This window comes from Ambystoma mexicanum, chromosome 2q (assembly GCF_040938575.1).
Source record: "Ambystoma mexicanum isolate Mex_15411 chromosome 2q, UKY_AmexF1_1, whole genome shotgun sequence".
In the NCBI taxonomy this organism is placed as follows: Eukaryota; Metazoa; Chordata; class Amphibia; order Caudata; family Ambystomatidae; genus Ambystoma; species Ambystoma mexicanum.
The window spans coordinates 129,430,514-129,453,305 of NC_090924.1; the positions used below are offsets into that span (position 1 = coordinate 129,430,514).

Sequence of the window (22,792 nt, forward strand, 5' to 3'; positions counted from 1 at the left end):
ATACGTACCCTTCACGGGCGAATGGAAGGGAGGGTGTGCCACCAGCTTCATTGATCCTGATGTCAATGTGCCAACACCTTCAGGACGAGAAGAAGAGCTATGAAGACAGTCAGAGCGTGCCGACTGGGGCATTCATTTGGCTCATACACCGACAAGGCTTTCAGCGGCAGGAACAAACTTCAGGAATAGGCATTCTTGGCCTCGAAGCCTAAGGGGGGTGGAAACGCTGAGTACAATTCCGTCAGATGATCACAGGACCGTGGCTCGTTGGTCTAGGGGTATGATTCTCGCTTTGGGTGCGAGAGGTCCGGAGGAGCCCGATCAAGGTGGGTAACTTGAGCTCCTTTTTTTTTTTCCAATGTTATTTTCATTGGACAGACTCTCTGGCTTTCTCGGTAAGCAGTAGTCGATGAACAATTCACTTCCTGAACCTCTTTGCCTGCCATGTCCTTGCGACAAGCACTTTGTGTTCTCTGTTAGCTCTCAGTAACATTCCTTGATTTGCTTGTGAGTTTTGGCCGTCCGATCTCAAAGTGGAAATATGTCCTTCCCTCTGTACGCTGCATAGACCCTCAACAGGCATACTTGTATATGTGCGCATGCTTGATAGGACGTATGTTTTAGGCTGGATTGTGTGAGCTTCAGGCGCAAGGCATTTGATTAGTCTTTAAGCAGGTCCACTTGCAAAGCCCTTTGCACCTGTTCTCCCAGTCCCTACAAAGGGATGCAAGCAGTTGTTTCTGTAGTGTAGTGGTTAGCACGTTCGAGACCGGGCAGAAACACTCTCTGCTGGCATTTTACACAAAATCGTTTTTTTCCCCTTTTGTCACACACAAATGTAAAGTATGAACTTATTTGCGTTCCCATGGAAATAGCATATGCTCTCAAGAGCTTGAGAAATACACTGGGAAGGCAAGCATCCTCACATGTATTGTGTATATGGGGCCAATAATAAAATGCACGCGCCTTCATTTTGTGTATGTAATGTTGCAGAGCACAGAGAGGATTTCTTTTCCCTACTGCTGGGTATTTGGGTCTCTGGGATCACAGTTGGGTCCGCTCCGTCCTCTGAAATGGTGCATATTAGTTACATAGGTTAGTGTACCAAAGAAATATCACATTTTCATATACAGCTTCTTCATTTCTGTGTTCTGAGGGATTACCAGTTGTAAGAAATGCACTTGCCGGTACAGTGATTCCCTGGCTTTCTCTGGCCCGAGAAAGCTTTTCCTCTGAACTGGGAACAGAAGTTGGACTGCTTCTGCTGAACTTCCTGAAAGCATAGCTGGCGGGAGGAGGGACTTTTTGAGTGCTGGGAAAATTTGAGCTGGAAATTTGCATAGGCTGGACAGAGATTGCTTGGAGCAGCCAAAATATAATAACGGCCATGGCGCTCAAGTAAAGCAGAAAGCTTTTAGTATACACCTTTTGCACTCTTGTCAACGAAGCTGGGCTCTGTGAATGCTCACCCTACGCAAGAAAAGAGAACAGACTTTGCTGGTGACCTAAATATATATCTCGCCTGATCGAGCACGATCGAGCTCTGAGTGAGCAGCTGTGCAATGGTCATCTTTACCAAAGGGGAGATGCTGCTTTTGCCAGTGTCACGCCCATGCTCTCAGGGCTGGAGGGAGGAGGGCTGCTTTTTGTTTTTACAGGCAAAAGGAAAGGCCCAGCCCTCAGAGCTTCTGCCAATGCATATCCCAGCAGGTGCAAAATAAAGTCTCTCCCCCACCTTGCCAGCTGCAGATTGATCAGAAGACTGCTAGTCTAGTGTGTTGGGCCACTCTCTCTCTTCTGTGTATCGTCCCCTCTTATTACATAAACAGCATAAGAGGAAGGAAGGAAGGAAGGAAGGAAGGAAGGAAGGAAGGAAGGAAGGAAGGAAGGAAGGAAGGAAGGAAGGAAGGAAGGAAGGAAGGAAGGAAGGAAGGAAGGAAGGAAGGAAGGAAGGAAGGAAGGAAGGAAGGAAGGAAGGAAGGAAGGAAGGAAGGAAGGAAGGAAGGAAGGAAGGAAGGAAGGAAGGAAGGAAGGAAGGAAGGAAGGAAGGAAGGAAGGAAGGAAGGAAGGAAGGAAGGAAGGAAGGAACAGTGTATCGCAAGCACCTTTCACCCTGATGTCAATGGTCCACCAACCTTCGGGATGAGGAGTAGACCTGTGAAGACGCTCAGCCTTTGCATCATTTAGGGACGAGGACGGGCTTTAGGAGCAAACGTTAGGAAGAGATACTCTTGTGCTACAATCCTCAAGAGGTACAACTGCCAAGTCAAATCCCTACATATTGTCTAGACTACTCTGCAAGTGTAGGCTCGTTGGTCTAGGGGTATGATTCTCGCTTCGGGTGCGAGAGGTCCCGGGTTCAAATCCCGGACGAGCCCATTGATTGGTGCCTGGCCCGATACTTTTTTTACACATGTGTTTTTCAATTCTATAGACTGTGGACTGATGGATGGACAATGGTCGATGAACATTGGGCTTCCTAAGCCTCTTTGCGGACCGCCTCATTGCGCCATGCATTAAGGAGTCCCAAGTAGCTCTCAGTCACCTTTCTGGATTTGTTTGTTAATTCATGGCTGTCCCATACCAATGCCTAAAGAGGCCCTTACATCTTCAGACTGCACGGCCTCTCAGCTGGCACACTTGTCTGAGTGTTCATGCTTGTAACGCCGTGTGTGTGATGAGCTGCATTTGTAAAGCTTTGGGCGTGAGGCATTTGATAAGTGTTCAAACAGAGACAATTGCACTGTTACTTGACCCTATTCTCTCAACCGCCAGAGGGCATAGCATGCAGCAGTTTCTGTAGTGTAGTGGTTATCACGTTCGCCTTACACGCGAAAGGTCCCTGGTTCGAGACCGGGCAGAAACAGCAGAGGGTGGCATTTTACACTTTTCATGTTCCACCATCTCGAAGCGCAAGCCATGAACTTATTTGCAGTTGCAACGGAAGAAGCAGTTCCTCTGACACGCTTTGAAATAAATTCTGAGTAGACGAGCGCACTCACATTTGCTCCGAATATGTGATGAATTAAAATTGCATGCCTGCATATGTGCGTGCTTATGTATAGTTGGATGGAAAGCTGAGGGAGCAGTTGTGCAATGCTATTTCTTACAGAAGGGTGGCGCTGCTTTTCCCTGAGCAATGTTCATGCACCCAGGCAGATGTGATATTGGATTTTTCTTTTTTTCAAGGGCAAAAGAAAATTCCTAGCCCTCAGAGCTTCTGCCAATGCAGATCCGGTGCAAAATGAAGGCTCTCACTCGCTCACTTTGTCCACTTTCAATTGATCAGCAGACCGCGTTGGTGTTGTGCTAGATTTCTTCTTCTGTGCATCAACAGCTCTTTTATACGTACCCTTCACGGGCGAATGGAAGGGAGGGTGTGCCACCAGCTTCATTGATCCTGATGTCAATGTGCCAACACCTTCAGGACGAGAAGAAGAGCTATGAAGACAGTCAGAGCGTGCCGACTGGGGCATTCATTTGGCTCATACACCGGCAAGGCTTTCAGCGGCAGGAACAAACTTCAGGAATAGGCATTCTTGGCCTCGAAGCCTAAGGGGGGTGGAAACGCTGAGTACAATTCCGTCAGATGATCACAGGACCGTGGCTCGTTGGTCTAGGGGTATGATTCTCGCTTTGGGTGCGAGAGGTCCGGAGGAGCCCGATCAAGGTGGGTAACTTGAGCTCCTTTTTTTTTTTTCCAATGTTATTTTCATTGGACAGACTCTCTGGCTTTCTCGGTAAGCAGTAGTCGATGAACAATTCACTTCCTGAACCTCTTTGCCTGCCATGTCCTTGCGACAAGCACTTTGTGTTCTCTGTTAGCTCTCAGTAACATTCCTTGATTTGCTTGTGAGTTTTGGCCGTCCGATCTCAAAGTGGAAATATGTCCTTCCCTCTGTACGCTGCATAGACCCTCAACAGGCATACTTGTATATGTGCGCATGCTTGATAGGACGTATGTTTTAGGCTGGATTGTGTGAGCTTCAGGCGCAAGGCATTTGATTAGTCTTTAAGCAGGTCCACTTGCAAAGCCCTTTGCACCTGTTCTCCCAGTCCCTACAAAGGGATGCAAGCAGTTGTTTCTGTAGTGTAGTGGTTAGCACGTTCGAGACCGGGCAGAAACACTCTCTGCTGGCATTTTACACAAAATCGTTTTTTTCCCCTTTTGTCACACACAAATGTAAAGTATGAACTTATTTGCGTTCCCATGGAAATAGCATATGCTCTCAAGAGCTTGAGAAATACACTGGGAAGGCAAGCATCCTCACATGTATTGTGTATATGGGGCCAATAATAAAATGCACGCGCCTTCATTTTGTGTATGTAATGTTGCAGAGCACAGAGAGGATTTCTTTTCCCTACTGCTGGGTATTTGGGTCTCTGGGATCACAGTTGGGTCCGCTCCGTCCTCTGAAATGGTGCATATTAGTTACATAGGTTAGTGTACCAAAGAAATATCACATTTTCATATACAGCTTCTTCATTTCTGTGTTCTGAGGGATTACCAGTTGTAAGAAATGCACTTGCCGGTACAGTGATTCCCTGGCTTTCTCTGGCCCGAGAAAGCTTTTCCTCTGAACTGGGAACAGAAGTTGGACTGCTTCTGCTGAACTTCCTGAAAGCATAGCTGGCGGGAGGAGGGACTTTTTGAGTGCTGGGAAAATTTGAGCTGGAAATTTGCATAGGCTGGACAGAGATTGCTTGGAGCAGCCAAAATATAATAACGGCCATGGCGCTCAAGTAAAGCAGAAAGCTTTTAGTATACACCTTTTGCACTCTTGTCAACGAAGCTGGGCTCTGTGAATGCTCACCCTACGCAAGAAAAGAGAACAGACTTTGCTGGTGACCTAAATATATATCTCGCCTGATCGAGCACGATCGAGCTCTGAGTGAGCAGCTGTGCAATGGTCATCTTTACCAAAGGGGAGATGCTGCTTTTGCCAGTGTCACGCCCATGCTCTCAGGGCTGGAGGGAGGAGGGCTGCTTTTTGTTTTTACAGGCAAAAGGAAAGGCCCAGCCCTCAGAGCTTCTGCCAATGCATATCCCAGCAGGTGCAAAATAAAGTCTCTCCCCCACCTTGCCAGCTGCAGATTGATCAGAAGACTGCTAGTCTAGTGTGTTGGGCCACTCTCTCTCTTCTGTGTATCGTCCCCTCTTATTACATAAACAGCATAAGAGGAAGGAAGGAAGGAAGGAAGGAAGGAAGGAAGGAAGGAAGGAAGGAAGGAAGGAAGGAAGGAAGGAAGGAAGGAAGGAAGGAAGGAAGGAAGGAAGGAAGGAAGGAAGGAAGGAAGGAAGGAAGGAAGGAAGGAAGGAAGGAAGGAAGGAAGGAAGGAAGGAAGGAAGGAAGGAAGGAAGGAAGGAAGGAAGGAACAGTGTATCGCAAGCACCTTTCACCCTGATGTCAATGGTCCACCAACCTTCGGGATGAGGAGTAGACCTGTGAAGACGCTCAGCCTTTGCATCATTTAGGGACGAGGACGGGCTTTAGGAGCAAACGTTAGGAAGAGATACTCTTGTGCTACAATCCTCAAGAGGTACAACTGCCAAGTCAAATCCCTACATATTGTCTAGACTACTCTGCAAGTGTAGGCTCGTTGGTCTAGGGGTATGATTCTCGCTTCGGGTGCGAGAGGTCCCGGGTTCAAATCCCGGACGAGCCCATTGATTGGTGCCTGGCCCGATACTTTTTTTACACATGTGTTTTTCAATTCTATAGACTGTGGACTGATGGATGGACAATGGTCGATGAACATTGGGCTTCCTAAGCCTCTTTGCGGACCGCCTCATTGCGCCATGCATTAAGGAGTCCCAAGTAGCTCTCAGTCACCTTTCTGGATTTGTTTGTTAATTCATGGCTGTCCCATACCAATGCCTAAAGAGGCCCTTACATCTTCAGACTGCACGGCCTCTCAGCTGGCACACTTGTCTGAGTGTTCATGCTTGTAACGCCGTGTGTGTGATGAGCTGCATTTGTAAAGCTTTGGGCGTGAGGCATTTGATAAGTGTTCAAACAGAGACAATTGCACTGTTACTTGACCCTATTCTCTCAACCGCCAGAGGGCATAGCATGCAGCAGTTTCTGTAGTGTAGTGGTTATCACGTTCGCCTTACACGCGAAAGGTCCCTGGTTCGAGACCGGGCAGAAACAGCAGAGGGTGGCATTTTACACTTTTCATGTTCCACCATCTCGAAGCGCAAGCCATGAACTTATTTGCAGTTGCAACGGAAGAAGCAGTTCCTCTGACACGCTTTGAAATAAATTCTGAGTAGACGAGCGCACTCACATTTGCTCCGAATATGTGATGAATTAAAATTGCATGCCTGCATATGTGCGTGCTTATGTATAGTTGGATGGAAAGCTGAGGGAGCAGTTGTGCAATGCTATTTCTTACAGAAGGGTGGCGCTGCTTTTCCCTGAGCAATGTTCATGCACCCAGGCAGATGTGATATTGGATTTTTCTTTTTTTCAAGGGCAAAAGAAAATTCCTAGCCCTCAGAGCTTCTGCCAATGCAGATCCGGTGCAAAATGAAGGCTCTCACTCGCTCACTTTGTCCACTTTCAATTGATCAGCAGACCGCGTTGGTGTTGTGCTAGATTTCTTCTTCTGTGCATCAACAGCTCTTTTATACGTACCCTTCACGGGCGAATGGAAGGGAGGGTGTGCCACCAGCTTCATTGATCCTGATGTCAATGTGCCAACACCTTCAGGACGAGAAGAAGAGCTATGAAGACAGTCAGAGCGTGCCGACTGGGGCATTCATTTGGCTCATACACCGGCAAGGCTTTCAGCGGCAGGAACAAACTTCAGGAATAGGCATTCTTGGCCTCGAAGCCTAAGGGGGGTGGAAACGCTGAGTACAATTCCGTCAGATGATCACAGGACCGTGGCTCGTTGGTCTAGGGGTATGATTCTCGCTTTGGGTGCGAGAGGTCCGGAGGAGCCCGATCAAGGTGGGTAACTTGAGCTCCTTTTTTTTTTTTCCAATGTTATTTTCATTGGACAGACTCTCTGGCTTTCTCGGTAAGCAGTAGTCGATGAACAATTCACTTCCTGAACCTCTTTGCCTGCCATGTCCTTGCGACAAGCACTTTGTGTTCTCTGTTAGCTCTCAGTAACATTCCTTGATTTGCTTGTGAGTTTTGGCCGTCCGATCTCAAAGTGGAAATATGTCCTTCCCTCTGTACGCTGCATAGACCCTCAACAGGCATACTTGTATATGTGCGCATGCTTGATAGGACGTATGTTTTAGGCTGGATTGTGTGAGCTTCAGGCGCAAGGCATTTGATTAGTCTTTAAGCAGGTCCACTTGCAAAGCCCTTTGCACCTGTTCTCCCAGTCCCTACAAAGGGATGCAAGCAGTTGTTTCTGTAGTGTAGTGGTTAGCACGTTCGAGACCGGGCAGAAACACTCTCTGCTGGCATTTTACACAAAATCGTTTTTTTCCCCTTTTGTCACACACAAATGTAAAGTATGAACTTATTTGCGTTCCCATGGAAATAGCATATGCTCTCAAGAGCTTGAGAAATACACTGGGAAGGCAAGCATCCTCACATGTATTGTGTATATGGGGCCAATAATAAAATGCACGCGCCTTCATTTTGTGTATGTAATGTTGCAGAGCACAGAGAGGATTTCTTTTCCCTACTGCTGGGTATTTGGGTCTCTGGGATCACAGTTGGGTCCGCTCCGTCCTCTGAAATGGTGGATATTAGTTACATAGGTTAGTGTACCAAAGAAATATCACATTTTCATATACAGCTTCTTCATTTCTGTGTTCTGAGGGATTACCAGTTGTAAGAAATGCACTTGCCGGTACAGTGATTCCCTGGCTTTCTCTGGCCCGAGAAAGCTTTTCCTCTGAACTGGGAACAGAAGTTGGACTGCTTCTGCTGAACTTCCTGAAAGCATAGCTGGCGGGAGGAGGGACTTTTTGAGTGCTGGGAAAATTTGAGCTGGAAATTTGCATAGGCTGGACAGAGATTGCTTGGAGCAGCCAAAATATAATAACGGCCATGGCGCTCAAGTAAAGCAGAAAGCTTTTAGTATACACCTTTTGCACTCTTGTCAACGAAGCTGGGCTCTGTGAATGCTCACCCTACGCAAGAAAAGAGAACAGACTTTGCTGGTGACCTAAATATATCTCGCCTGATCGAGCACGATCGAGCTCTGAGTGAGCAGCTGTGCAATGGTCATCTTTACCAAAGGGGAGATGCTGCTTTTGCCAGTGTCACGCCCATGCTCTCAGGGCTGGAGGGAGGAGGGCTGCTTTTTGTTTTTACAGGCAAAAGGAAAGGCCCAGCCCTCAGAGCTTCTGCCAATGCATATCCCAGCAGGTGCAAAATAAAGTCTCTCCCCCACCTTGCCAGCTGCAGATTGATCAGAAGACTGCTAGTCTAGTGTGTTGGGCCACTCTCTCTCTTCTGTGTATCGTCCCCTCTTATTACATAAACAGCATAAGAGGAAGGAAGGAAGGAAGGAAGGAAGGAAGGAAGGAAGGAAGGAAGGAAGGAAGGAAAGAAGGAAGGAAGGAAGGAAGGAAGGAAGGAAGGAAGGAAGGAAGGAAGGAAGGAAGGAAGGAAGGAAGGAAGGAAGGAAGGAAGGAAGGAAGGAAGGAAGGAAGGAAGGAAGGAAGGAAGGAAGGAAGGAAGGAAGGAAGGAAGGAAGGAAGGAAGGAAGGAAGGAAGGAAGGAACAGTGTATCGCAAGCACCTTTCACCCTGATGTCAATGGTCCACCAACCTTCGGGATGAGGAGTAGACCTGTGACGACGCTCAGCCTTTGCATCATTTAGGGACGAGGACGGGCTTTAGGAGCAAACGTTAGGAAGAGATACTCTTGTGCTACAATCCTCAAGAGGTACAACTGCCAAGTCAAATCCCTACATATTGTCTAGACTACTCTGCAAGTGTAGGCTCGTTGGTCTAGGGGTATGATTCTCGCTTCGGGTGCGAGAGGTCCCGGGTTCAAATCCCGGACGAGCCCATTGATTGGTGCCTGGCCCGATACTTTTTTACACATGTGTTTTTCAATTCTATAGACTCTGGACTGATGGATGGACAATGGTCGATGAACATTGGGCTTCCTAAGCCTCTTTGCGGACCGCCTCATTGCGCCATGCATTAAGGAGTCCCAAGTAGCTCTCAGTCACCTTTCTGGATTTGTTTGTTAATTCATGGCTGTCCCATACCAATGCCTAAAGAGGCCCTTACATCTTCAGACTGCACGGCCTCTCAGCTGGCACACTTGTCTGAGTGTTCATGCTTGTAACGCCGTGTGTGTGATGAGCTGCATTTGTAAAGCTTTGGGCGTGAGGCATTTGATAAGTGTTCAAACAGAGACAATTGCACTGTTACTTGACCCTATTCTCTCAACCGCCAGAGGGCATAGCATGCAGCAGTTTCTGTAGTGTAGTGGTTATCACGTTCGCCTTACACGCGAAAGGTCCCTGGTTCGAGACCGGGCAGAAACAGCAGAGGGTGGCATTTTACACTTTTCATGTTCCACCATCTCGAAGCTCAAGCCATGAACTTATTTGCAGTTGCAACGGAAGAAGCAGTTCCTCTGACACGCTTTGAAATAAATTCTGAGTAGACGAGCGCACTCACATTTGCTCCGAATATGTGATGAATTAAAATTGCATGCCTGCATATGTGCGTGCTTATGTATAGTTGGATGGAAAGCTGAGGGAGCAGTTGTGCAATGCTATTTCTTACAGAAGGGTGGCGCTGCTTTTCCCTGAGCAATGTTCATGCACCCAGGCAGATGTGATATTGGATTTTTCTTTTTTTCAAGGGCAAAAGAAAATTCCTAGCCCTCAGAGCTTCTGCCAATGCAGATCCGGTGCAAAATGAAGGCTCTCACTCGCTCACTTTGTCCACTTTCAATTGATCAGCAGACCGCGTTGGTGTTGTGCTAGATTTCTTCTTCTGTGCATCAACAGCTCTTTTATACGTACCCTTCACGGGCGAATGGAAGGGAGGGTGTGCCACCAGCTTCATTGATCCTGATGTCAATGTGCCAACACCTTCAGGACGAGAAGAAGAGCTATGAAGACAGTCAGAGCGTGCCGACTGGGGCATTCATTTGGCTCATACACCGACAAGGCTTTCAGCGGCAGGAACAAACTTCAGGAATAGGCATTCTTGGCCTCGAAGCCTAAGGGGGGTGGAAACGCTGAGTACAATTCCGTCAGATGATCACAGGACCGTGGCTCGTTGGTCTAGGGGTATGATTCTCGCTTTGGGTGCGAGAGGTCCGGAGGAGCCCGATCAAGGTGGGTAACTTGAGCTCCTTTTTTTTTTTCCAATGTTATTTTCATTGGACAGACTCTCTGGCTTTCTCGGTAAGCAGTAGTCGATGAACAATTCACTTCCTGAACCTCTTTGCCTGCCATGTCCTTGCGACAAGCACTTTGTGTTCTCTGTTAGCTCTCAGTAACATTCCTTGATTTGCTTGTGAGTTTTGGCCGTCCGATCTCAAAGTGGAAATATGTCCTTCCCTCTGTACGCTGCATAGACCCTCAACAGGCATACTTGTATATGTGCGCATGCTTGATAGGACGTATGTTTTAGGCTGGATTGTGTGAGCTTCAGGCGCAAGGCATTTGATTAGTCTTTAAGCAGGTCCACTTGCAAAGCCCTTTGCACCTGTTCTCCCAGTCCCTACAAAGGGATGCAAGCAGTTGTTTCTGTAGTGTAGTGGTTAGCACGTTCGAGACCGGGCAGAAACACTCTCTGCTGGCATTTTACACAAAATCGTTTTTTTCCCCTTTTGTCACACACAAATGTAAAGTATGAACTTATTTGCGTTCCCATGGAAATAGCATATGCTCTCAAGAGCTTGAGAAATACACTGGGAAGGCAAGCATCCTCACATGTATTGTGTATATGGGGCCAATAATAAAATGCACGCGCCTTCATTTTGTGTATGTAATGTTGCAGAGCACAGAGAGGATTTCTTTTCCCTACTGCTGGGTATTTGGGTCTCTGGGATCACAGTTGGGTCCGCTCCGTCCTCTGAAATGGTGCATATTAGTTACATAGGTTAGTGTACCAAAGAAATATCACATTTTCATATACAGCTTCTTCATTTCTGTGTTCTGAGGGATTACCAGTTGTAAGAAATGCACTTGCCGGTACAGTGATTCCCTGGCTTTCTCTGGCCCGAGAAAGCTTTTCCTCTGAACTGGGAACAGAAGTTGGACTGCTTCTGCTGAACTTCCTGAAAGCATAGCTGGCGGGAGGAGGGACTTTTTGAGTGCTGGGAAAATTTGAGCTGGAAATTTGCATAGGCTGGACAGAGATTGCTTGGAGCAGCCAAAATATAATAACGGCCATGGCGCTCAAGTAAAGCAGAAAGCTTTTAGTATACACCTTTTGCACTCTTGTCAACGAAGCTGGGCTCTGTGAATGCTCACCCTACGCAAGAAAAGAGAACAGACTTTGCTGGTGACCTAAATATATATCTCGCCTGATCGAGCACGATCGAGCTCTGAGTGAGCAGCTGTGCAATGGTCATCTTTACCAAAGGGGAGATGCTGCTTTTGCCAGTGTCACGCCCATGCTCTCAGGGCTGGAGGGAGGAGGGCTGCTTTTTGTTTTTACAGGCAAAAGGAAAGGCCCAGCCCTCAGAGCTTCTGCCAATGCATATCCCAGCAGGTGCAAAATAAAGTCTCTCCCCCACCTTGCCAGCTGCAGATTGATCAGAAGACTGCTAGTCTAGTGTTTTGGGCCACTCTCTCTCTTCTGTGTATCGTCCCCTCTTATTACATAAACAGCATAAGAGGAAGGAAGGAAGGAAGGAAGGAAGGAAGGAAGGAAGGAAGGAAGGAAGGAAGGAAGGAAGGAAGGAAGGAAGGAAGGAAGGAAGGAAGGAAGGAAGGAAGGAAGGAAGGAACGAAGGAAGGAAGGAAGGAAGGAAGGAAGGAAGGAAGGAAGGAAGGAACAGTGTATCGCAAGCACCTTTCACCCTGATGTCAATGGTCCACCAACCTTCGGGATGAGGAGTAGACCTGTGAAGACGCTCAGCCTTTGCATCATTTAGGGACGAGGACGGGCTTTAGGAGCAAACGTTAGGAAGAGATACTCTTGTGCTACAATCCTCAAGAGGTACAACTGCCAAGTCAAATCCCTACATATTGTCTAGACTACTCTGCAAGTGTGGGCTTGTTGGTCTAGGGGTATGATTCTCGCTTCGGGTGCGAGAGGTCCCGGGTTCAAATCCCTGACGAGCCCATTGATTGGTGCCTGGCCCGATACTTTTTTACACATGTGTTTTTCAATTCTATAGACTCTGGACTGATGGATGGACAATGGTCGATGAACATTGGGCTTCCTAAGCCTCTTTGCGGACCGCCTCATTGCGCCATGCATTAAGGAGTCCCAAGTAGCTCTCAGTCACCTTTCTGGATTTGTTTGTTAATTCATGGCTGTCCCATACCAATGCCTAAAGAGGCCCTTACATCTTCAGACTGCACGGCCTCTCAGCTGGCACACTTGTCTGAGTGTTCATGCTTGTAACGCCGTGTGTGTGATGAGCTGCATTTGTAAAGCTTTGGGCGTGAGGCATTTGATAAGTGTTCAAACAGAGACAATTGCACTGTTACTTGACCCTATTCTCTCAACCGCCAGAGGCCATAGCATGCAGCAGTTTCTGTAGTGTAGTGGTTATCACGTTCGCCTTACACGCGAAAGGTCCCTGGTTCGAGACCGGGCAGAAACAGCAGAGGGTGGCATTTTACACTTTTCATGTTCCACCATCTCGAAGCTCAAGCCATGAACTTATTTGCAGTTGCAACGGAAGAAGCAGTTCCTCTGACACGCTTTGAAATAAATTCTGAGTAGACGAGCGCACTCACATTTGCTCCGAATATGTGATGAATTAAAATTGCATGCCTGCATATGTGCGTGCTTATGTATAGTTGGATGGAAAGCTGAGGGAGCAGTTGTGCAATGCTATTTCTTACAGAAGGGTGGCGCTGCTTTTCCCTGAGCAATGTTCATGCACCCAGGCAGATGTGATATTGGATTTTTCTTTTTTTCAAGGGCAAAAGAAAATTCCTAGCCCTCAGAGCTTCTGCCAATGCAGATCCGGTGCAAAATGAAGGCTCTCACTGGCTCACTTTGTCCACTTTCAATTGATCAGCAGACCGCGTTGGTGTTGTGCTAGATTTCTTCTTCTGTGCATCAACAGCTCTTTTATACGTACCCTTCACGGGCGAATGGAAGGGAGGGTGTGCCACCAGCTTCATTGATCCTGATGTCAATGTGCCAACACCTTCAGGACGAGAAGAAGAGCTATGAAGACAGTCAGAGCGTGCCGACTGGGGCATTCATTTGGCTCATACACCGACAAGGCTTTCAGCGGCAGGAACAAACTTCAGGAATAGGCATTCTTGGCCTCGAAGCCTAAGGGGGGTGGAAACGCTGAGTACAATTCCGTCAGATGATCACAGGACCGTGGCTCGTTGGTCTAGGGGTATGATTCTCGCTTTGGGTGCGAGAGGTCCGGAGGAGCCCGATCAAGGTGGGTAACTTGAGCTCCTTTTTTTTTTTTCCAATGTTATTTTCATTGGACAGACTCTCTGGCTTTCTCGGTAAGCAGTAGTCGATGAACAATTCACTTCCTGAACCTCTTTGCCTGCCATGTCCTTGCGACAAGCACTTTGTGTTCTCTGTTAGCTCTCAGTAACATTCCTTGATTTGCTTGTGAGTTTTGGCCGTCCGATCTCAAAGTGGAAATATGTCCTTCCCTCTGTACGCTGCATAGACCCTCAACAGGCATACTTGTATATGTGCGCATGCTTGATAGGACGTATGTTTTAGGCTGGATTGTGTGAGCTTCAGGCGCAAGGCATTTGATTAGTCTTTAAGCAGGTCCACTTGCAAAGCCCTTTGCACCTGTTCTCCCAGTCCCTACAAAGGGATGCAAGCAGTTGTTTCTGTAGTGTAGTGGTTAGCACGTTCGAGACCGGGCAGAAACACTCTCTGCTGGCATTTTACACAAAATCGTTTTTTTCCCCTTTTGTCACACACAAATGTAAAGTATGAACTTATTTGCGTTCCCATGGAAATAGCATATGCTCTCAAGAGCTTGAGAAATACACTGGGAAGGCAAGCATCCTCACATGTATTGTGTATATGGGGCCAATAATAAAATGCACGCGCCTTCATTTTGTGTATGTAATGTTGCAGAGCACAGAGAGGATTTCTTTTCCCTACTGCTGGGTATTTGGGTCTCTGGGATCACAGTTGGGTCCGCTCCGTCCTCTGAAATGGTGGATATTAGTTACATAGGTTAGTGTACCAAAGAAATATCACATTTTCATATACAGCTTCTTCATTTCTGTGTTCTGAGGGATTACCAGTTGTAAGAAATGCACTTGCCGGTACAGTGATTCCCTGGCTTTCTCTGGCCCGAGAAAGCTTTTCCTCTGAACTGGGAACAGAAGTTGGACTGCTTCTGCTGAACTTCCTGAAAGCATAGCTGGCGGGAGGAGGGACTTTTTGAGTGCTGGGAAAATTTGAGCTGGAAATTTGCATAGGCTGGACAGAGATTGCTTGGAGCAGCCAAAATATAATAACGGCCATGGCGCTCAAGTAAAGCAGAAAGCTTTTAGTATACACCTTTTGCACTCTTGTCAACGAAGCTGGGCTCTGTGAATGCTCACCCTACGCAAGAAAAGAGAACAGACTTTGCTGGTGACCTAAATATATCTCGCCTGATCGAGCACGATCGAGCTCTGAGTGAGCAGCTGTGCAATGGTCATCTTTACCAAAGGGGAGATGCTGCTTTTGCCAGTGTCACGCCCATGCTCTCAGGGCTGGAGGGAGGAGGGCTGCTTTTTGTTTTTACAGGCAAAAGGAAAGGCCCAGCCCTCAGAGCTTCTGCCAATGCATATCCCAGCAGGTGCAAAATAAAGTCTCTCCCCCACCTTGCCAGCTGCAGATTGATCAGAAGACTGCTAGTCTAGTGTGTTGGGCCACTCTCTCTCTTCTGTGTATCGTCCCCTCTTATTACATAAACAGCATAAGAGGAAGGAAGGAAGGAAGGAAGGAAGGAAGGAAGGAAGGAAGGAAGGAAGGAAGGAAGGAAGGAAGGAAGGAAGGAAGGAAGGAAGGAAGGAAGGAAGGAAGGAAGGAAGGAAGGAAGGAAGGAAGGAAGGAAGGAAGGAAGGAAGGAAGGAAGGAAGGAAGGAAGGAAGGAAGGAAGGAAGGAAGGAAGGAAGGAAGGAAGGAAGGAACAGTGTATCGCAAGCACCTTTCACCCTGATGTCAATGGTCCACCAACCTTCGGGATGAGGAGTAGACCTGTGAAGACGCTCAGCCTTTGCATCATTTAGGGACGAGGACGGGCTTTAGGAGCAAACGTTAGGAAGAGATACTCTTGTGCTACAATCCTCAAGAGGTACAACTGCCAAGTCAAATCCCTACATATTGTCTAGACTACTCTGCAAGTGTAGGCTCGTTGGTCTAGGGGTATGATTCTCGCTTCGGGTGCGAGAGGTCCCGGGTTCAAATCCCGGACGAGCCCATTGATTGGTGCCTGGCCCGATACTTTTTTACACATGTGTTTTTCAATTCTATAGACTCTGGACTGATGGATGGACAATGGTCGATGAACATTGGGCTTCCTAAGCCTCTTTGCGGACCGCCTCATTGCGCCATGCATTAAGGAGTCCCAAGTAGCTCTCAGTCACCTTTCTGGATTTGTTTGTTAATTCATGGCTGTCCCATACCAATGCCTAAAGAGGCCCTTACATCTTCAGACTGCACGGCCTCTCAGCTGGCACACTTGTCTGAGTGTTCATGCTTGTAACGCCGTGTGTGTGATGAGCTGCATTTGTAAAGCTTTGGGCGTGAGGCATTTGATAAGTGTTCAAACAGAGACAATTGCACTGTTACTTGACCCTATTCTCTCAACCGCCAGAGGGCATAGCATGCAGCAGTTTCTGTAGTGTAGTGGTTATCACGTTCGCCTTACACGCGAAAGGTCCCTGGTTCGAGACCGGGCAGAAACAGCAGAGGGTGGCATTTTACACTTTTCATGTTCCACCATCTCGAAGCTCAAGCCATGAACTTATTTGCAGTTGCAACGGAAGAAGCAGTTCCTCTGACACGCTTTGAAATAAATTCTGAGTAGACGAGCGCACTCACATTTGCTCCGAATATGTGATGAATTAAAATTGCATGCCTGCATATGTGCGTGCTTATGTATAGTTGGATGGAAAGCTGAGGGAGCAGTTGTGCAATGCTATTTCTTACAGAAGGGTGGCGCTGCTTTTCCCTGAGCAATGTTCATGCACCCAGGCAGATGTGATATTGGATTTTTCTTTTTTTCAAGGGCAAAAGAAAATTCCTAGCCCTCAGAGCTTCTGCCAATGCAGATCCGGTGCAAAATGAAGGCTCTCACTCGCTCACTTTGTCCACTTTCAATTGATCAGCAGACCGCGTTGGTGTTGTGCTAGATTTCTTCTTCTGTGCATCAACAGCTCTTTTATACGTACCCTTCACGGGCGAATGGAAGGGAGGGTGTGCCACCAGCTTCATTGATCCTGATGTCAATGTGCCAACACCTTCAGGACGAGAAGAAGAGCTATGAAGACAGTCAGAGCGTGCCGACTGGGGCATTCATTTGGCTCATACACCGACAAGGCTTTCAGCGGCAGGAACAAACTTCAGGAATAGGCATTCTTGGCCTCGAAGCCTAAGGGGGGTGGAAACGCTGAGTACAATTCCGTCAGATGATCACAGGACCGTGGCTCGTTGGTCTAGGGGTATGATTCTCGCTTTGGGTGCGAGAGGTCCGGAGGAGCCCGATCAAGGTGGGTAACTTGAGCTCCTTTTTTTTTTTCCAATGTTATTTTCATTGGACAGACTCTCTGGCTTTCTCGGTAAGCAGTAGTCGATGAACAATTCACTTCCTGAACCTCTTTGCCTGCCATGTCCTTGCGACAAGCACTTTGTGTTCTCTGTTAGCTCTCAGTAACATTCCTTGATTTGCTTGTGAGTTTTGGCCGTCCGATCTCAAAGTGGAAATATGTCCTTCCCTCTGTACGCTGCATAGACCCTCAACAGGCATACTTGTATATGTGCGCATGCTTGATAGGACGTATGTTTTAGGCTGGATTGTGTGAGCTTCAGGCGCAAGGCATTTGATTAGTCTTTAAGCAGGTCCACTTGCAAAGCCCTTTGCACCTGTTCTCCCAGTCCCTACAAAGGGATGCAAGCAGTTGTTTCTGTAGTGTAGTGGTTAGCACGTTCGAGACCGGGCAGAAACACTCTCTGCTGGCATTTTACACAAAATCGTTTTTTTCCCCTTTTGTCACACACAAATGTAAAGTATGAACTTATTTGCGTTCCCATGGAAATAGCATATGCTCTCAAGAGCTTGAGAAATACACTGGGAAGGCAAGCATCCTCACATGTATTGTGTATATGGGGCCAATAATAAAATGCACGCGCCTTCATTTTGTGTATGTAATGTTGCAGAGCACAGAGAGGATTTCTTTTCCCTACTGCTGGGTATTTGGGTCTCTGGGATCACAGTTGGGTCCGCTCCGTCCTCTGAAATGGTGCATATTAGTTACATAGGTTAGTGTACCAAAGAAATATCACATTTTCATATACAGCTTCTTCATTTCTGTGTTCTGAGGGATTACCAGTTGTAAGAAATGCACTTGCCGGTACAGTGATTCCCTGGCTTTCTCTGGCCCGAGAAAGCTTTTCCTCTGAACTGGGAACAGAAGTTGGACTGCTTCTGCTGAACTTCCTGAAAGCATAGCTGGCGGGAGGAGGGACTTTTTGAGTGCTGGGAAAATTTGAGCTGGAAATTTGCATAGGCTGGACAGAGATTGCTTGGAGCAGCCAAAATATAATAACGGCCATGGCGCTCAAGTAAAGCAGAAAGCTTTTAGTATACACCTTTTGCACTCTTGTCAACGAAGCTGGGCTCTGTGAATGCTCACCCTACGCAAGAAAAGAGAACAGACTTTGCTGGTGACCTAAATATATATCTCGCCTGATCGAGCACGATCGAGCTCTGAGTGAGCAGCTGTGCAATGGTCATCTTTACCAAAGGGGAGATGCTGCTTTTGCCAGTGTCACGCCCATGCTCTCAGGGCTGGAGGGAGGAGGGCTGCTTTTTGTTTTTACAGGCAAAAGGAAAGGCCCAGCCCTCAGAGCTTCTGCCAATGCATATCCCAGCAGGTGCAAAATAAAGTCTCTCCCCCACCTTGCCAGCTGCAGATTGATCAGAAGACTGCTAGTCTAGTGTTTTGGGCCACTCTCTCTCTTCTGTGTATCGTCCCCTCTTATTACATAAACAGCATAAGAGGAAGGAAGGAAGGAAGGAAGGAAGGAAGGAAGGAAGGAAGGAAGGAAGGAAGGAAGGAAGGAAGGAAGGAAGGAAGGAAGGAAGGAAGGAAGGAAGGAAGGAAGGAAGGAAGGAAGGAAGGAAGGAAGGAAGGAAGGAAGGAAGGAAGGAAGGAAGGAAGGAAGGAACAGTGTATCGCAAGCACCTTTCACCCTGATGTCAATGGTCCACCAACCTTCGGGATGAGGAGTAGACCTGTGAAGACGCTCAGCCTTTGCATCATTTAGGGACGAGGACGGGCTTTAGGAGCAAACGTTAGGAAGAGATACTCTTGTGCTACAATCCTCAAGAGGTACAACTGCCAAGTCAAATCCCTACATATTGTCTAGACTACTCTGCAAGTGTGGGCTTGTTGGTCTAGGGGTATGATTCTCGCTTCGGGTGCGAGAGGTCCCGGGTTCAAATCCCTGACGAGCCCATTGATTGGTGCCTGGCCCGATACTTTTTTACACATGTGTTTTTCAATTCTATAGACTCTGGACTGATGGATGGACAATGGTCGATGAACATTGGGCTTCCTAAGCCTCTTTGCGGACCGCCTCATTGCGCCATGCATTAAGGAGTCCCAAGTAGCTCTCAGTCACCTTTCTGGATTTGTTTGTTAATTCATGGCTGTCCCATACCAATGCCTAAAGAGGCCCTTACATCTTCAGACTGCACGGCCTCTCAGCTGGCACACTTGTCTGAGTGTTCATGCTTGTAACGCCGTGTGTGTGATGAGCTGCATTTGTAAAGCTTTGGGCGTGAGGCATTTGATAAGTGTTCAAACAGAAACAATTGCACTGTTACTTGACCCTATTCTCTCAACCGCCAGAGGCCATAGCATGCAGCAGTTTCTGTAGTGTAGTGGTTATCACGTTCGCCTTACACGCGAAAGGTCCCTGGTTCGAGACCGGGCAGAAACAGCAGAGGGTGGCATTTTACACTTTTCATGTTCCACCATCTCGAAGCTCAAGCCATGAACTTATTTGCAGTTGCAACGGAAGAAGCAGTTCCTCTGACACGCTTTGAAATAAATTCTGAGTAGACGAGCGCACTCACATTTGCTCCGAATATGTGATGAATTAAAATTGCATGCCTGCATATGTGCGTGCTTATGTATAGTTGGATGGAAAGCTGAGGGAGCAGTTGTGCAATGCTATTTCTTACAGAAGGGTGGCGCTGCTTTTCCCTGAGCAATGTTCATGCACCCAGGCAGATGTGATATTGGATTTTTCTTTTTTTCAAGGGCAAAAGAAAATTCCTAGCCCTCAGAGCTTCTGCCAATGCAGATCCGGTGCAAAATGAAGGCTCTCACTGGCTCACTTTGTCCACTTTCAATTGATCAGCAGACCGCGTTGGTGTTGTGCTAGATTTCTTCTTCTGTGCATCAACAGCTCTTTTATACGTACCCTTCACGGGCGAATGGAAGGGAGGGTGTGCCACCAGCTTCATTGATCCTGATGTCAATGTGCCAACACCTTCAGGACGAGAAGAAGAGCTATGAAGACAGTCAGAGCGTGCCGACTGGGGCATTCATTTGGCTCATACACCGACAAGGCTTTCAGCGGCAGGAACAAACTTCAGGAATAGGCATTCTTGGCCTCGAAGCCTAAGGGGGGTGGAAACGCTGAGTACAATTCCGTCAGATGATCACAGGACCGTGGCTCGTTGGTCTAGGGGTATGATTCTCGCTTTGGGTGCGAGAGGTCCGGAGGAGCCCGATCAAGGTGGGTAACTTGAGCTCCTTTTTTTTTTTTCCAATGTTATTTTCATTGGACAGACTCTCTGGCTTTCTCGGTAAGCAGTAGTCGATGAACAATTCACTTCCTGAACCTCTTTGCCTGCCATGTCCTTGCGACAAGCACTTTGTGTTCTCTGTTAGCTCTCAGTAACATTCCTTGATTTGCTTGTGAGTTTTGGCCGTCCGATCTCAAAGTGGAAATATGTCCTTCCCTCTGTACGCTGCATAGACCCTCAACAGGCATACTTGTATATGTGCGCATGCTTGATAGGACGTATGTTTTAGGCTGGATTGTGTGAGCTTCAGGCGCAAGGCATTTGATTAGTCTTTAAGCAGGTCCACTTGCAAAGCCCTTTGCACCTGTTCTCCCAGTCCCTACAAAGGGATGCAAGCAGTTGTTTCTGTAGTGTAGTGGTTAGCACGTTCGAGACCGGGCAGAAACACTCTCTGCTGGCATTTTACACAAAATCGTTTTTTTCCCCTTTTGTCACACACAAATGTAAAGTATGAACTTATTTGCGTTCCCATGGAAATAGCATATGCTCTCAAGAGCTTGAGAAATACACTGGGAAGGCAAGCATCCTCACATGTATTGTGTATATGGGGCCAATAATAAAATGCACGCGCCTTCATTTTGTGTATGTAATGTTGCAGAGCACAGAGAGGATTTCTTTTCCCTACTGCTGGGTATTTGGGTCTCTGGGATCACAGTTGGGTCCGCTCCGTCCTCTGAAATGGTGCATATTAGTTACATAGGTTAGTGTACCAAAGAAATATCACATTTTCATATACAGCTTCTTCATTTCTGTGTTCTGAGGGAATACCAGTTGTAAGAAATGCACTTGCCGGTACAGTGATTCCCTGGCTCTCTCTGGCCCGAGAAAGCTTTTCCTCTGAACTGGGAACAGAAGTTGGACTGCTTCTGCTGAACTTCCTGAAAGCATAGCTGGCGGGAGGAGGGACTTTTTGAGTGCTGGGAAAATTTGAGCTGGAAATTTGCATAGGCTGGACAGGGATTGCTTGGAGCAGCCAAAATATAATAACGGCCATGGCGCTCAAGTAAAGCAGAAAGCTTTTAGTATACACCTTTTGCACTCTTGTCAACGAAGCTGGGCTCTGTGAATGCTCACCCTACGCAAGAAAAGAGAACAGACTTTGCTGGTGACCTAAATATATATCTCGCCTGATCGAGCACGATCGAGCTCTGAGTGAGCAGCTGTGCAATGGTCATCTTTACCAAAGGGGAGATGCTGCTTTTGCCAGTGTCACGCCCATGCTCTCAGGGCTGGAGGGAGGAGGGCTGCTTTTTGTTTTTACAGGCAAAAGGAAAGGCCCAGCCCTCAGAGCTTCTGCCAATGCATATCCCAGCAGGTGCAAAATAAAGTCTCTCCCCCACCTTGCCAGCTGCAGATTGATCAGAAGACTGCTAGTCTAGTGTTTTGGGCCACTCTCTCTCTTCTGTGTATCGTCCCCTCTTATTACATAAACAGCATAAGAGGAAGGAAGGAAGGAAGGAAGGAAGGAAGGAAGGAAGGAAGGAAGGAAGGAAGGAAGGAAGGAAGGAAGGAAGGAAGGAAGGAAGGAAGGAAGGAAGGAAGGAAGGAAGGAAGGAAGGAAGGAAGGAAGGAAGGAAGGAAGGAAGGAAGGAAGGAAGGAAGGAAGGAACAGTGTATCGCAAGCACCTTTCACCCTGATGTCAATGGTCCACCAACCTTCGGGATGAGGAGTAGACCTGTGAAGACGCTCAGCCTTTGCATCATTTAGGGACGAGGACGGGCTTTAGGAGCAAACGTTAGGAAGAGATACTCTTGTGCTACAATCCTCAAGAGGTACAACTGCCAAGTCAAATCCCTACATATTGTCTAGACTACTCTGCAAGTGTAGGCTCGTTGGTCTAGGGGTATGATTCTCGCTTCGGGTGCGAGAGGTCCCGGGTTCAAATCCCGGACGAGCCCATTGATTGGTGCCTGGCCCGATACTTTTTTACACATGTGTTTTTCAATTCTATAGACTCTGGACTGATGGATGGACAATGGTCGATGAACATTGGGCTTCCTAAGCCTCTTTGCGGACCGCCTCATTGCGCCATGCATTAAGGAGTCCCAAGTAGCTCTCAGTCACCTTTCTGGATTTGTTTGTTAATTCATGGCTGTCCCATACCAATGCCTAAAGAGGCCCTTACATCTTCAGACTGCACGGCCTCTCAGCTGGCACACTTGTCTGAGTGTTCATGCTTGTAACGCCGTGTGTGTGATGAGCTGCATTTGTAAAGCTTTGGGCGTGAGGCATTTGATAAGTGTTCAAACAGAGACAATTGCACTGTTACTTGACCCTATTCTCTCAACCGCCAGAGGGCATAGCATGCAGCAGTTTCTGTAGTGTAGTGGTTATCACGTTCGCCTTACACGCGAAAGGTCCCTGGTTCGAGACCGGGCAGAAACAGCAGAGGGTGGCATTTTACACTTTTCATGTTCCACCATCTCGAAGCTCAAGCCATGAACTTATTTGCAGTTGCAACGGAAGAAGCAGTTCCTCTGACACGCTTTGAAATAAATTCTGAGTAGACGAGCGCACTCACATTTGCTCCGAATATGTGATGAATTAAAATTGCATGCCTGCATATGTGCGTGCTTATGTATAGTTGGATGGAAAGCTGAGGGAGCAGTTGTGCAATGCTATTTCTTACAGA

At 47.4% G+C, this 22,792-nt stretch overlaps 14 non-coding genes across 14 annotated transcripts; all 14 read left to right on the top strand.

The window, feature by feature from the left end:
• Positions 1-2,306: 2,306 nt before the first annotated feature.
• Positions 2,307-2,378, top strand: TRNAP-CGG (transfer RNA proline (anticodon CGG)). Its single transcript has one exon. It is a non-coding gene; the product is annotated as a tRNA-Pro (tRNA).
• A 415-nt stretch (positions 2,379-2,793) lies between these two features.
• On the top strand, positions 2,794-2,866 carry TRNAV-UAC (transfer RNA valine (anticodon UAC)). The gene has a single exon. It is a non-coding gene; the product is annotated as a tRNA-Val (tRNA).
• Positions 2,867-5,595: 2,729 nt separating this feature from the next.
• TRNAP-CGG (transfer RNA proline (anticodon CGG)) lies at positions 5,596-5,667 on the top strand. The gene has a single exon. It is a non-coding gene; the product is annotated as a tRNA-Pro (tRNA).
• A 415-nt stretch (positions 5,668-6,082) lies between these two features.
• TRNAV-UAC (transfer RNA valine (anticodon UAC)) lies at positions 6,083-6,155 on the top strand. Its single transcript has one exon. It is a non-coding gene; the product is annotated as a tRNA-Val (tRNA).
• A 2,763-nt stretch (positions 6,156-8,918) lies between these two features.
• TRNAP-CGG (transfer RNA proline (anticodon CGG)) lies at positions 8,919-8,990 on the top strand. Its single transcript has one exon. It is a non-coding gene; the product is annotated as a tRNA-Pro (tRNA).
• A 414-nt stretch (positions 8,991-9,404) lies between these two features.
• On the top strand, positions 9,405-9,477 carry TRNAV-UAC (transfer RNA valine (anticodon UAC)). Its single transcript has one exon. It is a non-coding gene; the product is annotated as a tRNA-Val (tRNA).
• Positions 9,478-12,169: 2,692 nt separating this feature from the next.
• TRNAP-CGG (transfer RNA proline (anticodon CGG)) lies at positions 12,170-12,241 on the top strand. The gene has a single exon. It is a non-coding gene; the product is annotated as a tRNA-Pro (tRNA).
• A 414-nt stretch (positions 12,242-12,655) lies between these two features.
• TRNAV-UAC (transfer RNA valine (anticodon UAC)) lies at positions 12,656-12,728 on the top strand. Its single transcript has one exon. It is a non-coding gene; the product is annotated as a tRNA-Val (tRNA).
• A 2,739-nt stretch (positions 12,729-15,467) lies between these two features.
• TRNAP-CGG (transfer RNA proline (anticodon CGG)) lies at positions 15,468-15,539 on the top strand. The gene has a single exon. It is a non-coding gene; the product is annotated as a tRNA-Pro (tRNA).
• Positions 15,540-15,953: 414 nt separating this feature from the next.
• On the top strand, positions 15,954-16,026 carry TRNAV-UAC (transfer RNA valine (anticodon UAC)). The gene has a single exon. It is a non-coding gene; the product is annotated as a tRNA-Val (tRNA).
• Positions 16,027-18,726: 2,700 nt separating this feature from the next.
• Positions 18,727-18,798, top strand: TRNAP-CGG (transfer RNA proline (anticodon CGG)). The gene has a single exon. It is a non-coding gene; the product is annotated as a tRNA-Pro (tRNA).
• Positions 18,799-19,212: 414 nt separating this feature from the next.
• TRNAV-UAC (transfer RNA valine (anticodon UAC)) lies at positions 19,213-19,285 on the top strand. Its single transcript has one exon. It is a non-coding gene; the product is annotated as a tRNA-Val (tRNA).
• A 2,701-nt stretch (positions 19,286-21,986) lies between these two features.
• Positions 21,987-22,058, top strand: TRNAP-CGG (transfer RNA proline (anticodon CGG)). The gene has a single exon. It is a non-coding gene; the product is annotated as a tRNA-Pro (tRNA).
• A 414-nt stretch (positions 22,059-22,472) lies between these two features.
• TRNAV-UAC (transfer RNA valine (anticodon UAC)) lies at positions 22,473-22,545 on the top strand. Its single transcript has one exon. It is a non-coding gene; the product is annotated as a tRNA-Val (tRNA).
• Positions 22,546-22,792: the final 247 nt, after the last annotated feature.